Consider the following 18144-nt stretch of genomic DNA (forward strand, 5'->3'; position numbering starts at 1 on the left):
ATTTCCCAGTGTTGGTAGCTTCGATCCAGAAATCTTATCGGCAGTAAAAGATGAAATATGCCTACTCTCCAGTCGTAAGGAGAGAGTGAAGCATATAAATATTCTTAAATTGTGGCAGAAGGAAGGACAGGAACAATGGGGAACCAGAAGTCTGGCAATACCTGATGCAATCAGCCACAATAAAAATGCAAATGCAACCGCTGCCACAATAGAATCAGCTCCCCCACCCCCATATGTGCCGAAGGGGTTAATGACTTATAAGAAAGACATAAGTAAGAACGTATCAGTTGCTAACTTGTACCCTGTTTTATCCCCTTATAAGGAAACCCGAGAGGAGAACGAGCAGCTGTTGGCATTGGCCGTCTCCCATGCAATTAACATGATTGAGGGAAAAGCTCAACCCGTTGTTGAGGCCCCAGCACAGGAGGAGGAGACGGCTGATGCCAACAGCGTAGTATTGGACTCAGGTAAGGATGCACTACACAGCACAGACACGGACGATTCCCAAGCAGGTCCCAGTAATGCAGATGTGGTACAAACATACCCTGTACGCACACTGGAGGTTCCCTATGGTAAGGCAGACAGAGAAGGTGTGATACCTACCAGAAAGATGACCATGCTAAACCCATGGACACGGTTAGAGCTGCGGTCCATCATTACAGACTTCCCTGATCCTAGGAAAGATCTGGCAGTGTGCCGGAAATTTGTAAGGGATCTGGGAAACTCTGATGAGCCCACCAACAAGGATTGGAGAATCATGTTGAGGGCCTGTCTCCCCACTCACATTGACATCCCGAAATTCATTCAGGATAGTGGATTGAAAGTGGACAAGGACATAAATGATGAGATCAACCAGGAAAATATACGCCTGATTAACTTACAGTTGGGAGTATATTTTCCTGCGACAGTGGAATATAGCAAGATGTTTACCATCAAACAAAAGGATGGCGAACCTGCTGCTGATTATTTCGCGAAGGCTTTGCTAGCGGTATCAAGATACACTGGTGTCTCCGAGCCTAAGGACGACCCCCACCTGAGGGAAATGATTGTCTCTGTGCTGGTGGAAGGGCTTAGCGAAAACCTGAGAGCCAGAGTCCAAACTTCTTTCCCAAATTGGCGTGGAATGACGGTGGATGCCCTAAGGGAATCTGTGGACCACGACCGCAACATCAAGAAACGCAGAGAACTGCAAACTGACAAACTGATGATGGTTAGCATCCAGGCCCTTACTAATGCCCCAAACAAAGCTGCATACCAACAACGAAACACCAGGGACACAGGTAGAAAGCCAATTATCTGTTACAACTGCAATAAGGAGGGACACATCACAGCTCATTGTAGGTTAGGAAACCACAGGAGTTATCAGACACATAAGCGAGAATGGGAATCTCACAAAGGTGAGACACGGAGATACCCAGCCCCTAGACAATGGGAGGAGACAGACAGGTCACGCAACATGCCTCCTCCCCATCTGATGGCTGACACTGTGCTAAGGGCAACCCAGGTCAGACCATAGGAAACAGGTCATACCTGTATCCTACAGCCAGTTAGACTAACACAACACCTTGGAGAGGAACCTCAGGTGAAGGTTGATATAGCTGGAGTAAGGCAAACCTTTTTGGTTGATACAGGGGCGGCCAGATCTGTTCTCAACACTCCTCTTCACTTGGGTTTCACTAACCAATCAGTAGCAGCAATTGGGGTAACAGGAAAAATACAACATTACCCACTGACGAAACCAGCGGAGGTTACAATTGGGCCTTTGCATACCAAACATTCTTTCCTGTTGGCTGCAGCGGCCCCGACTAACCTCCTGGGTAGAGATTTACTATGCAAAATGGGATGTGTCATCTATTGCACCCCCGATGGGGTATTTTTGGACACTCCTAGAAATCTTACACAAGAAGTGCAAGATATGCTGGATAGTCCTCAGAGGCTAATGTTGTGTTCCACTGTTGTAGAATCAAATCCATCTAGGGTAGCTGAAATTACAGCACAAATACCGAGTTCCCTTTGGACTAAAGATGGACAGGATGCTGGGCTGATGGCAAATGTAGCTCCAGTAGAAATCCGCTTAAAAGAAGGCAGGATAGCCCCAAAAATACCGCAATACCCTTTAAAACCTGAAGTTGAGCTAGGAATATTTCCAGTGATCCAACGATTGCTCCAACAGGAAATCTTAGTTAGAACTTCCATTACGGCCAATAGTCCCATCTTTCCTGTGAAAAAGAGCGGGGGGAGGGGCTACAGACTAGTGCAGGATTTAAGAGGGGTAAACAAGGTAGTTGAGAGCCAATTCCCCGTAGTGCCAAACCCAGCTGTCATCCTAATGCAAATCCCACCTCATTGTACTCATTTCACAGTCATTGATTTGTGTTCAGCATTCTTCTCCGTCCCTTTGCATCCTGACAGCCAGTATCTGTTCGCCTTTACTTACAGAGGAGTACAGTATACCTGGACACGACTTCCCCAAGGGTTCATAGACAGCCCCAGCATCTTCTCCCAGGCCTTGCATGATTGTTTACAATCCTTTCAACCCATGAGTGGTTCGATACTGATACAATATGTCGATGATTTGTTGTTGTGTTCTGGGTCACTGGAGTCATCAGTGGATGACACTAGACAGCTACTGATGCATCTCTCAGAGACAGGACATAAAGTATCAAAGGATAAGCTGCAATTATGCCAGACCAGGGTTAAGTATCTGGGACACTGCCTTACCCAAGGGCTGAGACACCTCACCGACGACAGAATCCAAGCGATTCAGAACATGGTACTGCCACAGACCTAGCATCAGATCCGTACGTTCCTAGGCATGTGTGGACACTGTCGCAATTGGATCCCAGGATTCTCTATTCTGGCATTACCACTGCAAGAGATGGTTTCCTCAACCAAGCCTGATCGGGTCTCTCATACTGAGGAATCTGAACTGGCTTTCGAGGAACTAAAGGTGAGCCTAACCAAGGCCCCAGCACTGGGAATGCCAGATTATGGGAAACCCTTTGAACTGTACGGAACTGAATCAGGTGGGTGTGCGGCAGGAGTGCTTGTACAAAAACATGGTGATGCCAACCGACCAATAGCGTACTACAGTGGCCAGCTGGACACAGTAGCACGCTCACTCCCAACTTGCTTACGAAGTGTGGCTGCAATAGCACAACTAGTAAGTAAGAGTGAGGACGTAGTGTTGGGACACGATTTAACTGTTCATGCTCCCCATGCTGTCTCTGCCCTCCTAAATTCTGCCCAAACACGTCATGTGTCCTCAGCACGGTTCACTAAGTGGGAACTGGCGCTGATGGCCCCAGTAAATATTACCATCAAAAGATGCAACACACTAAACCCAGCCACATTCCTTCCTCATGTGCCTTCCAAGGCACAAAGGGTGGAGGGTGATGGGAATGTTGCTGAATATGGTAAAGCAGAGTTTAGTGAGAGTGAGGACAAACATGATTGCATGTCCTACCTGAATCAGACCTTCACAGCACGTCCTGACATAAGCGACAGCCCATTAAGTGAGGTAGACATAACCTTATTCACAGATGGTAGCTGTCATAGACAAACGGACACGGGAGAGCTGTGCACAGGCTACGCAATAGTAGATGGAGAAGGTATTGTGGAAGCTGAACCCTTGGGACCACCTCACTCAGCACAAGTAGCGGAACTGGTGGCACTGACCAGAGCATGTGAACTGGCCCAAGGAAAATCAGTCAACATATATACCGACTCCAGATACGCTTTCGGAGTAGTCCATGATTTTGGAGCCCTATGGCGCCTCCGAAATTTCATGACGGCGGCTGGCACACCAGTGGCGCATGCGACATATATTAGGAGACTTCTGGGAGCTATTCAGCTTCCAGACAGAGTGGCTGTTATCAAGTGCAAAGCTCACACATCAGAGAAAGACCCGGTGTCACTTGGTAACAGCCGCGCTGATGAGGCAGCGAAAAGGGCCGCATGCCCTGTAAATATTTTCACCCATCCCACCAACCTTTGTACACTGAACATGGTATCCACATCCAAACTGATAGACATGCAGAATTTGTGTTCCCCACAGGAAAGAGCAGTATGGAAGTCGAAGGGATGTGGCCAAGAGTCCACCGGACTTTGGAGAGATGGACACGGGAAACCAGTGGCACCCAGAGCATACCTTCCTAGTCTAGCCGAGGCGGCCCATGGGCTGACACATCTTGGGAAGGAAGGTATGTGCAAGCTGGTAAAGGCCTACTGGTGTGCACCAGGGTTCGCTTCTCAAGCAGGTAGAGTAGCAATGTCATGCCTCACCTGTTTGAGGAAGAACGTTGGAAAAGCCATCCCAACAGAGCCATCCCACATCCCTCCTACAGAAGGCCCTTTCCAGGTAATACAAATCGACTTCATACAGTTACCACCCTGTAGAAATTTGAAATATGTATTAGTTTGTGTTGACATGTTTTCCAGCTGGGTGGAGGCTTTCCCCGCTGCCTCCAACACTGCTACCTTTACAGCAAAGAAAATATGTCAGGAGTTTGTCTGTAGGTATGGTATCCCAAAGGTCATTGAGAGTGACAGAGGCACTCACTTCACAGGAGAAGTCTTCCAAATCATGTGTAAACTCCTGGGGATTAATAGTAAACTTCATACTCCATATCGTCCCCAGGCGAGCGCCAAAGTTGAGAGAATGAATGGTACTATTAAGAACAAATTGGGTAAAGTGATGGCTGAAACAGGGTTGTTATGGCCAGAGGCACTGCCTATTGTGTTGTATAGCATTAGGACCACTCCCAGGACTCCGCTCAACCTGTCCCCCTTCGAGATATTGTTTGGTCGGCAGCCACACATCATGATAGACCCACAGGATGATCTAAAATGTAATAATGAGCTAACTGTACAGTATATCCTAAAGCTAAACAAACAGCTAAGGGAGCAACAAAAGCAGCTGAATTTACTGAACCCTGATATGCCTACCGAGAATTGTCATAATCTTAAACCAGGAGACTTTGTTATGATCCGAAATTTCTTACGCTCAGGTTGTTTGATAGACCGTTGGGAAGGACCGTACCAAGTTTTGTTGACCAGCACTACATCGATTAAAGTCGCAGAGAGAGAGACTTGGATACATTCGTCCCACTGCAAGAAAGCCAGTAACCCAGAATCCCAGTGTGCAGAGAGCGAGAGAGAAGAAGTGTCGCTAGAAGCATTGTTTCGGGAACACTGAGAAGCAGCCAAGGTGGAGCAACCTGAGCGAACAAAGGTCTAAGAGCAGAGCAAAATAAAAGTCCCCTGGTAGAGATGATGGAAGGACTCCAAGCAAAAGGTTCACAGTTATGCATATATGTCTTTGTTTTCTTTCTGTGTTCTTCTCTTCATCCTAAAATACTCGGTGGCTGCCACATTCTAGAGCGATCGGAGCGGAGTTCTGACAGTGCAATAATGGACCCAGATATGGGTGAGGTAGAATCCCTAAACCAGCTTGACACTTTGCCCATGACAGGAGAAGGTAAAAGGTATGAGGGAAACGTAGTTCAAGGGCTATGTGATGAGTTATTGTCTGGTGAGTACTGTGTCTGTAGATATTGTCAACCTAAAATGGAAGAAGAATGCATCCAGCGATGTCAGTCGACAAGTAAGGCAACTACAGGCCGACATCCTTTGAGTGATTACCACTCACTAGTGGGTAAGGTCTTAAACCAAACAGAATGCTGGGTGTGTTCACAAGTGTTACATAAAAGGAGTAGTGTAGGCCTAGTCCCATACCCGCTTAATATTACAGAGATAAGCGTATTAAATAAGGGGAGGCCATTGGATAAGAGATACCTGTATACCAGGTCCCCTAGTCTTAGATTACACCCATACCAAGTGGATAAATCCCTGGTATGTATGAACTTCTCGAGTTCCAGAGCGATTGGTACTTGGGAAGTGACATGGCATAACCAGACAATAACTTACTCCCAGCGTCCAGATGGAGAGCCTATTGATAAAGAATTGTTGTTAAAAATCCGAACCAGTGGGAGACACTATAAATATGTCTACACGGTGAAGAGAAGTAAAATGATGGCCGGCAGAGTATCAGCCGGCTACTGTAATGTAACCCTACAGCCAGAAATCTGTGAGGAACAAGTCAGGGAACAGGGGACGGGGATGTTCTTATGGATAATGTGTGACAAGATCATGAAATACTCTGTCCCTTATTTTCTCCCTGACGATGTTTATTATATTTGTGGTAGGAGGGCGTACAAATGGCTCTCCATGAACTACGTTGGTATTTGTTATCTAGGCAGAGTGTTACCGGAAGTGATGACCCTCACACACGATGAGATGATGAACATACACAGAGGTATTTCTCCTCCTTACACTCATACCCATTATGACCAAATCCATAAAAGGGATTTAACAATAAGAAAAGAACCCCTAGCTTCTGAAATGATACACGAGTCGTTCGGTATCCAACTCCTAATTGCTTTAGATATCACCCATACCGCCAGAGGAGTCATCAATTTTAAATATATACAAGCATTAGCAAGCTTGGTAGATAACATCACTGAGATTTATGATGACACCTTTAGGTACACTGGGAAGGAGTTGCAAGCGTATAAAAGAAAGCTAGTCCAACATCGGATGGTGTTGAACTATCTGACAGCTATGACAGGAGGATATTGTGTCACCCTTTCTACACAGTTTGGGGTGAAATGTTGTACATATATCACCAACAATACTGAAGACCCAGAAGAAATCATCGATCACCGGATGGATGAGATTCTTCAGCTTAAATGGGAATTTAGAAGGGAACATAATATCAGCCTGGCAGAAATAGGTAACAAAGTTAGCGAATGGACCTCCTGGTTGAATCCAATGCACTGGTTCTCTGGTTTAGGAGAATGGGCGCAGGGGATCATAGCTAGCATAGGAAAACTCCTTCTCTGCATCGGTGGTGCCATCATAGTCTTTGTGCTACTGTTCAAATGTTTAAAGGTGGTGACCCGGGGAAAGGCAAAACGTACCGAAATCATGAGTGTAAGAACGAGAGATACAGAGGAAGACCAGGGTTTGGTATATGACCCTAAAATCGAAACCACCTCCCTTTAAAGAAACCATATTTGTGAACGTGTATATGTTGTAACCACCCCTGTTTTTATTTTTATCCCAAAATTGTACATTATCCTTCGTGACCCTGAGTAGATTGTTCGATAAATGCGGCCCATCGTTTATCCATGATCCTGGATCGGCCGAGAGCAGATGGTTTACTCCCCTTATATGTTTAATTCATGTATCCCAATTTCTCTGTTTGGATTATGAATTTCTGTATTGTCGTGTGAAATGTTTTGTATTGTAACAGTTTTATAATTACTGTTAAAGGGTGGACTGTGGAAGTCTAGGTACACACACGCCATTTTGTGATAGTATGGCCGCCATTTTGGTTCGCAGAGTTGCGCAAATAAAGTTTCCATACCCGAGTATGTGTGACAATGTGGACCAGAAGAGTAGACATACTATCACACATAAATTCATAATAACACACTTACACGAAATGAAATATAGTTAAAAGGTTTAGAACGCCACACATAAGCTTAGTTAGCCCTGCACACACCTGTCTGTATCGTGTTTAGTACCGTTCCGTTCAGCTCATTATGCGAAGTATTCCGGTCATTGCGAATATTTCGCAATGTACACTGCCCGATAGTTATGGACATAATCCATATCTCAGAGACAGTTTCTGTTGAAAGTAGTTAAAGGAAACTAGATAAAACCGGTTCTTATCCTTGCTGACTCCGAAACCACCAAACAAAAGACTCTTAAAGTTCACTCCCCTGCACCTGGTCAGACCAGGTACAGCGTCTAACCTCCAATCACAGTGGACCGGACATATGATCTCTGACCAATGAGAATGGCCTTTGACCTCCCCTTTCTGACCCTATAAGATAGGCGACCCGGAGCAGGCTCGGTCACTTCGGCACATCTACCTTTCCCTGACCTGACCACCGGACTATAGTTCATCCCTGAACGATAGTGAGCTCTGACCGGACTACACTTCGCATATTTGATGAGAACGGTAACGGTTGCATTTCACGGTATTTATTCTTAAAGTATTGTTGGCTGGTTGTGTCTTGTATCTGTATTCTTTCCCCTTAGCAGAGTCTGTTTAGTATTCATTGTTAGTATATTGTATTACTTGTTATACTTGTTTATTCTTATTTCTGTAACCCCCTTTTGTCCATTAGGGACTTAAATACAACCTTTTTACGGAGTTCTAATCTCCTTATTTCTATTCAGTGGTCGTGTCTGTTTATTCGCATAATAGCGATAAGGTATATTACGGACACTGTCCTTTAAGGTATATTCGCAGAATAGAGACAAAGTACTGCGAAAGGATCTCGTATTAAGGTATTGTTTCTTGGTGCAAAATACTAAGTAAAAGGTACGCTACGCTGCGCTACGTTTTGTTCGCACGTAGTTAGGCATAAAGGGTAAGCAGGTTACGGACACATTACGTAACCTGCGCTTTTCACTCATTGTCTCTCTGGTCATATTTAATCGTCATTAACAGTAAACATTAGACACATTATTTACTTACGGCTACTTGAGCCATCCTGGTCGCCGCTGGTTGGGTGTGCGGTGGTTGGGGGGGTCAGGAGCAAGGGGGATGGGATTGGAATTTGGATGCTGGTAGTGGGTGTGAGTGGGGATTGGAGAGGTTTGGGGGTGGGTGGTGGAGAGGTGTAGGGGGGTTGGAAATGGGGTGGGGAGGGGGTGGGGGTAGGGGTGTGGGTGGGGGTAGGGGAGGGGGAGGGGGTGGGGGTTGGGGAGGGGGTGGGGGAGGGGGTGGGGGTAGGGGTGGGGGTGGGGGAGGGGGTGGGGTGGGGGAGGGGGTGGGGGTTGGGGTGGGGGTTGGGGAGGGGGTGGGGGAAGGGGATGGGGAAATTGTGTGGGCCCCAGCTTGACCCATTGTCTCCTCCTCCTCCTCCTCTTCTTCCTCCTCTTCTTCCTCCTCCTCTTCCTCCTCCTCTTCCTCCTCCTCTTCCTCCTGCTCCTGGGCTGCCTGGTCCCGGGCTGCCTGCTCCCGGGCTTCTATGCGGGCTCTTGCCCGTGCTGAAATGTTCATGTTGATGGCATAGAAATCGAAGATTGGGTTTCATAAAAAAGGGGGAAAGAAAAATTCACATTAGTCATGCTCATAACCTTCCAAATTATCATTGCTGTTATATTTCAGACATTTATCATGCAAACTAATTGATATGCTACACCCAAAAACTGAGCAACTACTTAAACCCCCCCTATACACCCATATACACCCCATATACACCCCATATACACCCATATACACCCCCTATACACCCCCTATACACCCCATATACACCCATATACACCCCCTATACACCCCCTATACACCCATATACACCCCATATACACCCCATATACACCCCCTATACACCCCCTATACACCCCCTATACACCCATATACACCCCCTATACACCCCCTATACACCCCATATACACCCCCTATACACCCCATATACACCCATATACACCCCCTATACACCCACATACTCAGGAACATATTTATAAAAAGTACAGAAAACATTTGCAAAAAAACGCAGACATACTAGTAATAAAAACTTACATCGGGCAATATGGCGGCGAAGTGTGCAAAGCAACACTGGCTGCCGCCGGCGCAGGTCAGACAAGCGCCGCTCAACTTGCCCCAGGCTTCTGCAGACGCCGGTCGTGGAGTATATTAGGCGGCGGGCAGCAGTATACGCCCGCCGCTTGTCCATATTTGAGACATATGGGCCCCTGGGCCCCAGGTGACGGTCCATGACCTCAACCAAGGCCAACAGCTCCTGGGTCGAAAACGGCCTAGCCCTGGTTGAAGTCATAGTGGCAATGGCGCAGTTAATAATTGCAGGTACATATATCACTTTTGGTGCTTGCTGATTGGTCTAAAAAATTGTTTGTTTGGTATTAACTTTATTAATCCTTCTTACATTAACAAACTGGATGCGAATAGAAACTTACGCGGACCGTTCCGATATACACAGACCAAAACCAACAGCATGCATTCAATGTATAGTGAGGAACTGTATATACAGTGTGCTGTACTGTACTATATAAAAGAATACACGCAACCGTCTACTAATAAATACGCTGCTAAAAGGGGCACAATACACCGATTTCCATGGAGAGACGTACTGTATATACAGTGTGCGGAAAATAATACACGCAACCGTCTACTTATAAATACGCTGCTTAAAGGGGCACAATGCAACATGTTGGTGTATGACAATTTCATACTCATTACATATGCAAGGAAAGCATTATAACGTGATGTTTTGAAATGTGACTCACAAAGCATACACGAACTCCAACAGATACCAGCTGACAACACTCATCATTGGAATGACAGGTGCACACATTTCACGATGTAGCACACAATGCTCCACAACCTGTGTATGTGCATATACAGGTGATTGATCAGGTGCGTTGAGACCTGCGTAATTTAAGCGGCAATTATCGGCGGGAAATATCGGCGTAAATGAGCAAATACATTGCGGGGAAAAATATACGCCCCCCATGGCGGGAGATTAACATATAAATATTCAGTCAGATGCAGGCCACAATTGCTGCAAACATGTCTAGTTCAGACGATTCCGCAGCTGAGGACGCTCTTCAGAGAGCAAGAGCAGAATCCTTGCTTGAAAGGTTGAGGCAGAGGGAGCAGGAGAGGACAAGGAGGACCCAAGACCAAGCGGGCCCCTCAGTAACAGGCCCTGTTCAACCTCCACCAGCTCCACAAGGGCCAAGCAACCAGCCAGAACAACAGGTTGCATCTCTCCAAACAGGTGTGACCCAGCAGGTGCATGGTGAGAGAACTGGGGCCACCAGAAAACAAGCTGCAACATCGAGGGTGAGGACTGAGCAGGATACCACCACCAGAAAGAGAAACCCTGCATTTGTAGAGGCCGAATTGCGAATTCTAGTGCCCAGGGCACGCGAATGGATAGAATTGGCACCCAGGAAGCCGGGTGCCAGTGCAAGGAGAAACCTTTGGGACAAGATCACAGAGGAAGTGAACCAGGTGTCACCAGTGGTCAGAGATTGGCTAGCGGTGAAGAAAAGGTTAGTGTGTTTGTCAGGGCTATTTTTCAGCAGCCTCCAGCAGGAACTGAGGCCCTTATTCTAGTTCACTCAGACAAAATATTTCTTAGATGGACAAAACCATGTGCACTGCAGGTGAGGCAGGTGTTACTTGTGCAGAAATAATTAGATTTGGGTGGGCTTTTACATCTGCCTCACCTGCAGTGCACATGGTTTTGTCCATCTAAGAAATATTTGGCCAGAAAGAGTGAACTAGAATAAGGGCCTCAGTTCCTGCTGCAGCCTGCTGAAAAATAGCCCTGGTGTTTGTCCCCCTGATAATGTCATATGTGTGTACATATGTTACATGTATGTTTTGAGAATAATAGAAAGGTGTGTTTGTAGATAGTGCTACACTTCAATGTCACATGTGAACACAACCATGTCTAATAACCCACATTGATATATGAAACATGCACCATTGGTGTGATGTGAGGTTATGGGCACAGTTCTGCTCATGTTAAGTATGTGATGGGACAAGAGAAAGTGTGTTTTTGAAAGAGTTGTTGTAACATGTTCCATATGATGCTACTGAAACAAGAATGACCAAACTGTGCACATGTAGCTGGTGAGAAACTACACATCCCAGTATGCCATCACATAGTTAAATTACTCCATAATAACCACATTGTCAAGCTATGGTGGAATGTGTAGTTTCACAACAGGTGGAGGTGCATAATTTGGCCATGGATGATGTCATTTCTGCATAGTGATGTATGTATGTGCATTTAGTGGCCTAATGAATGAGATGAGACACTGAAATGCCTCCTAATGGAGACATTAATGTGTGTGTGTGGGACATATGGCTAAAAAACATAAGATCACCCACACTAGGAAATGTCACGTAGCTAGGGGTACCACCTAGTCCCTTTAATTCCGGACACATATTAATTACACAGGTTCTGTGGCTGGCTGACTTCAAGACTCCACTTCACCTAATTTTAAACTGCCACAGAACCTGTGTAATTAACATGTGTCCGGAATTAAAGGGACTAGGTGGTAACCCTACACGTAGCACAGTGGTGCACATATCTCATGGTGATATTTGTATTTTTAAACTTGTAGGTGGACTGACTTCAAAACGGCAATGAAGAGGAAGATGACTGACCGGTACAACCACAGCATGTCCACCGGGAGAGGGCCTATGCCCGATCATTTGGAGTATACCCCCCTGGAGCAGGACGCCTTGGACGTTATTGATGTGGCCGAGGTCAGGGGGATCTCCAATATGGACAGTGAGCTCCCGGCGGAGGTCTTTGATGCTGCTTTTGATGGTAAGTCACAGTAATGCATTGTATTTTGAAAGATATTTTTTAGTGCGTATGTGATGGTGACATTGTTTTAAATTATTATCCTAGCAGAAGCAGAAACCCAGGATGTACCGGCAGCATCTTCCTCTGCAGAGCCACAGGTGGAGCAAGTGGTCCAGCCTCCACCAAGAAGACACCCCCAGCCCCAGCCACAGGAGACATGGGATGAGAGCGTGTTGGTGATGCTGGAGAGGATCGAGCAGCAAGGGGTGGATGCTGCGATCCGTCAACAGCAGGTGGCGGAATTTCTGGCGGAGTGGAAGGCCACAAACAGGCTGCAGTGTGAGGCCTTGAACCGCATTAATGACACTCTGGCGGCTGGCATGCAAAGCATTGGCCAACACCTCAGCCGCCAGAATGAAATTCTTGCGGAGCAGCTGACCACCGCCAGGTCCCTAAGGGACAATCCCCCATCTGCTGGCCCACCCCAAGCTGCTCCCCAACCTTCCACCTCTGCTGACCCTCCTGTGTCCACTAGGGGAAGACGCCGCAAGCCAGCTGAGCCAAAGGCCCCTGTCCCCAAGGCCCCATCTAAAAGGGGGAAAAAAGGGCCAAAATAATGAGACCTGGTTCACTTCCTCTGTGGTTGGACCCCAAATGTTTAAATTGCACTGGACATCCACTTCCTGAGTTGGCCATCTATCCATTTGCGTGTCATGGGCATTAAAGTTCGTATTTTGACCTCTACAAATGCAGGATAAATTTGTGGTGGTGTGTATCTTGCTTAGTATTCACCCTGGTTGTTGCAGTACGTATTCTGGTGTCCCCATTTCTTTCACCATTGCATTTGCAGGGTAACACATGTTTGGAGATATGCAACCTCTTGTTCTGGCTGTTTTTTTATTTTTGTGTCTATTTTATTTGTTTATTTGATTTCTGACATTAAAGTGTGAAATAAGCTGTGATGCTGAACAGCAAATAAATTTATTTTACCAATTAAATCAAAATTGTGGTATGTGTAATTTCTTGTGTGAAACAAATACTAGATTTATGTGTACTTACTGACCAGGGTATTTTTGAACATTTGTTGAAGTGTGGTCGAAGTTTCCCATGTGTAACCCTCTCCATGGCCATTCCCATGTTCCTATCCAACTTTTCCCTGCTAATTAGTTTGTGTCAGCACATGTGCAGAGCAACTTAATAGGTGAGAAAGCAGTTTGTGTGCAGGTGAGGTAGCTCCTACAGTAGTAGGTAAAAGCAGGTCCAGAACAATGCTTTCCTCATGGAGTGGGTGAGGCAGACAAACAAGGGTGAAAAGGTAAATTTGTGTAGGAATGCATATGTGTCCTCCCTAAAAAAAGATGTGTGAATGGGCCAAACATGATAAAATTGCTTGTGAACAAACATGTATAAGTTTTTAAATATATATGATTTTACAGTATCATAAGCAGATGTAGGAATCCTTTGTTAGAGAGATGTGAGTGCAATAATGTGATTGGTGGCATCTTACATCCAGAGTGTAGTCAAATCCAATTCATAGCAGATGAGATAGTGGTACAGTTCTGTATTTTGGGTACTATACAAAGATTGTGTGCTAAATAGTGGGCATGGGCTTAAAACATTGCTGAAACATCCTTTGTAGGTGTTAGATGTGGTTTATGTTATTGTATCCTAAATACAAAACCTATGTTTGTATTAGAGTGAACACGTTGACACATGTCGACTTGTGTAGATTGAGTGTGCTACTGTGTAAAGTCTATGAAAGCACGTAGTGAATGTGTCTAACTGTTTAGCAAATACCTACCTTAGCATATATAAGCAGGTCTTAAAAAGATTCTTACCTTAAATTAAACAAACCTTTAAATGTCGAGAAGTATAGAAAGATAAGCTTCCAATGTGTTTGAGTGCTGTGTGTGGCTTGCAGGTAGTGAAATCATGGTTTGGACTTAATAGACTGCAGCATTGCTTATTACATTCAGGTGTATGTGTTTGAGTAGGAATCAGCGTTAATTAGCAAACTCAGGCGCACGCTGGCATGCGGTATCTGTAGGGGTGGTCTGAGCAGGCGGTTGGCGGCCGCCTGTCTGGTGTCCGAAATGAACGGTGCTTTAGGCGATCGTGCAGTAGTAGCACCGCTCATTTTTGGTGCACACCCCCGTGTACGCCCATATTTACGCCCATTTTCCCTCATTATTTTGGCCGCTCCCCTCAACACGCCCCTATGCCGCCCCCAATACCCGTACACTCGCGTACAGGTTTTTTCGCACGTAGAGACCCGTCCGTAAGCGTTGGTGAGTGGTCGCGCCTGCGCATTAGCGAATCTGCGCATGCGCAGATCATGAAAAACCCCGGAACGTACGCGTACGGCTCGGCCGCACCAACCAGAATAAGGCCCAATATCAGGGGGACCTTTGATCGGCGTAGCCGCGTGCCAAAAAGGGATCATGTCCTCATGGGAAGGAGGCGTGGTATCACAAAAAAGGGTGTGGTATTACACTTTAGACCATACACAGTAATGCCCATTACACATTTTAGCAAACTCCGCAATACCCATTACACATAAAGCCACATGCTGTAATGCCAATTACACATAAGGCCACACACCATAATGCCCATTACACATTGTGCCACACATCATGATGCCCATTACATACTATATAACAAACGGTAATGCCCATAATATATTTGCCACATAAGTGCAGCTTACCTACGTGCTCATTGCTAGGGGGTTCTTGCTTGATGGCACAAAAGTACCCATTACACATGATGCCGCACACCATAGTACCCATTACACATGATGCCGCACACCATAGTACCCATTACACATGATGCCGCACACCATAGTACCCATTACACATGATGCCGCGCACCATAGTACCCATTACACATGATGCTGCACACAAAATGTCCCTTACACTTGATGATTCACACATAATGCCCCTTACACATGATGCTGCACCCATAATGCCCCTTACACGTGATGCTGCACACCGTAATGCCCCTTACACATTAAGCCACACATGCATAATGCCCCTACATACCGCCACTTGTACTGTCCCTTAAGCAATGCCCCCAAAAGTGCCACTACTGTAAATTTTTATATGAGCCTTCTCTGCTGCTGCAGGGAGAGATGGAGAGCGGTGCAGCTGCTTCTATGGGGAGAGGAGCAGAGCTGAGTGCAGTGCAGAGCACGCTCCCACTCCCCTCCTGGTGTCTCCTCTAGCCAAGTGGACATTTGAAATATTGTGCGGCGGAGCACGCCGGGCGCCGGTACCACATAAAGGGGGGCAGGCTGAGGTGAAAGCGGGGAGAAGAATTGGAGCGGAAGCTGCAGGGGTGACAGTCATTGACAGCTGGGCAGAGAGCAGGGGGCTGACCAGCTGTATTCAGAGCACTGTATTCAGAGCACTGCAGGTCACGGCTATTTGAAATAATACCCCTTTCACAACAGAAAATGCAGGGATTTACCCGGGAATATGGTCCCAGGATCATGCAGGGACATTCCCAGTCCCCTTATACACCTTATACACCAGCCTAGTCCCTGCATTTTCTGGTGTGAGGGGAGAGAAAACCACTCCCCTCTCCCTACCTCCCTTTAACCAACCAGCTATATCTTTGGAACCAACTGACCCATTTACATGACACCAGGATCATATTGAAGAACTTTTGAGTTGGCTTCGAATGATTTTGGTCCTGTGAAACTGGGCTGTTTGGTTCCAGAGAAATCTGCCCTCAAAGAACATAAAAAATGGTTTAACCTTAATATCCCTGGAACCAATTAACCCATATGGATCCAGCCTGTTATCAGATTGAAGGCCCAGCGATTTAGGTTTAACTGAGATCAACCTCGAGCTTCAGTGATGAAGAAGGGGGAACTGGCAGCCGTTGGAACTGGGTGGGGGTCGGAAATAGCTGGTCCCATGTTATCGTATAGGGAAAACGTCCCTGCCTGGCAGTATCTCCGGTTCCCAGGGGGCTAGAGACACGGGCTGGGCTCGTTGGAAAGCCCCAGTCCTACAAAATGGGCTAATGGGTGGTCCTGTGCACCCCCAGACCACCCCCTAGATTCGCCTATGCCGACAACCACTGTTCCGATAAGCCCACTGTGGGCACAATCATAAAGCGGTTGTAGCCTCATGGGAAAGGGGAAAGTCCTTGCAGCCCAAAACAGTTTTTATCACTCCAGCAGCATGCCTCAGCATTCCCAGAGATGCTGGACTGACCCCGGAGACTCGCCTGGCTTCAGTTCCTACTCCTACTCTGTGACAGGAGTCTAGTGCTGCATGTGATGTCACAGTTCAGCACAAGGCTTCTATCGCCGAGGAGCAGTCAGCATTTTAGTGTCAACCATTTGAAGGTCCACTTAGTGATGCCACTGCTGCTTGCTGCATATGCATTAGAGGTTAAAAGCTGCATTCTGTGAAAGGTAAGGTCTCAAAATAATGTGTTATATGGAATATCTGGCAGCAGCTGCTCAGAAAATAGATTATACCATACCTCCCAACTTTTAATCCAGGTAAGGAGGGACATCAGTGGGGGGCATGGCCTACAAATCGCATAATTCCACGAGGCCACGCCCCCATTTTTCACAGCTGTGGGAGCATGGCTAGTGGCTGTGTAAGCTGTATGTATGTATGTATGTATGTATATATATATATATATATATATATATATATATATATATATATATATATATATATATAAAATGGAACATTATGTTTTTTACACTTTGTATTAACATACACAATATGTTCATGATTTGACGGATTGTTAACTCCTGAATACTGTAATTCATTGAAATAAAGCAATTGGATAAATATATAGTACTGTCATCTATTTCACGGATCAAGGTAAAAGCCGCTACTTAACATTATTAGCTAATACTTTTCTGTTACTTGAACTTATAATTTTCTCTGACAAGTGAGACAGCTTTGCAAACATCTTTATAGTTATGTGCCATAATGTTTTACTGGAAAATGAATCAGACATACACTAATAGTAATAGAGTAGGGAAGGTTGAGGATTTAAATATGTTTTCTGGTTTATTTTTCCATGTGTTTAATATTTAGAGCCCATGCAGTCTATGTATACATCTAGGAACATCATACAGATGATAGTGAAGAAATAGGTCAGTAGTACTGTGATGTGTAAAGAAAAAAGTTCTGGGTTATAGTACATTGATTTTTTTTTTTTTTGCTGATTTCAAGGATCAGGACAATTTCTTAATCAAGCCCATTGAAATTCACTCACTGCACATTCAGTGAATGTGTACTTGTTAAAACAAATTGTACAGTACATTAAATGGTTGGGATAAAAAAAAATAAAAAATCAACAGTTGGAACACACTTGTTATTGCAAATGTGTTCTTCCTATTTTCTGCAACTGTTTGTGTTTCCTAGAGACAGAAATTAATTAATAGTACACAACTAATAATTTGTAAATAAACTACTGGTATTCACTTAGTTCTTCTAGATGGTTAAGGTTAATGGCTGTATAAAAGTTACAAAGAGAGACTTGTTGGAGGTCCCTTTCTTTTTTTCACTTATCTACATTGTATTCCATCTTTTTATGAAAGTCTCCACTGTTTTCCCATGGATGGACACAACTGTGGTGAACAATGCAGACTGGTGTTCACTGACTGACTCACCAACCAATATGTAATACATGCAAATGCACCTCCTCCTGCATTTGCATTACTAAGCAGCTTGTATGTGGTCACTACTGTATCAGGTCATTATGACACTATTAGCAAATAGACAGAAAACTTCAGAAAAAATGACAG

The 18144-nt window shown here is 45.4% G+C and overlaps 1 protein-coding gene across 1 annotated transcript in view; it reads left to right on the top strand.

Annotated features, from left to right (window-relative positions):
• Positions 1 to 18144, top strand: part of LRRC2 (leucine rich repeat containing 2) — a 315710-nt gene that overhangs the window by 73873 nt on the left and 223693 nt on the right. The window lies entirely within an intron of this gene.

Source organism: Crinia signifera, chromosome 1, assembly GCF_055691185.1.
Source record: "Crinia signifera chromosome 1, ASM5569118v1, whole genome shotgun sequence".
NCBI classification, from domain to species: Eukaryota; Metazoa; Chordata; class Amphibia; order Anura; family Myobatrachidae; genus Crinia; species Crinia signifera.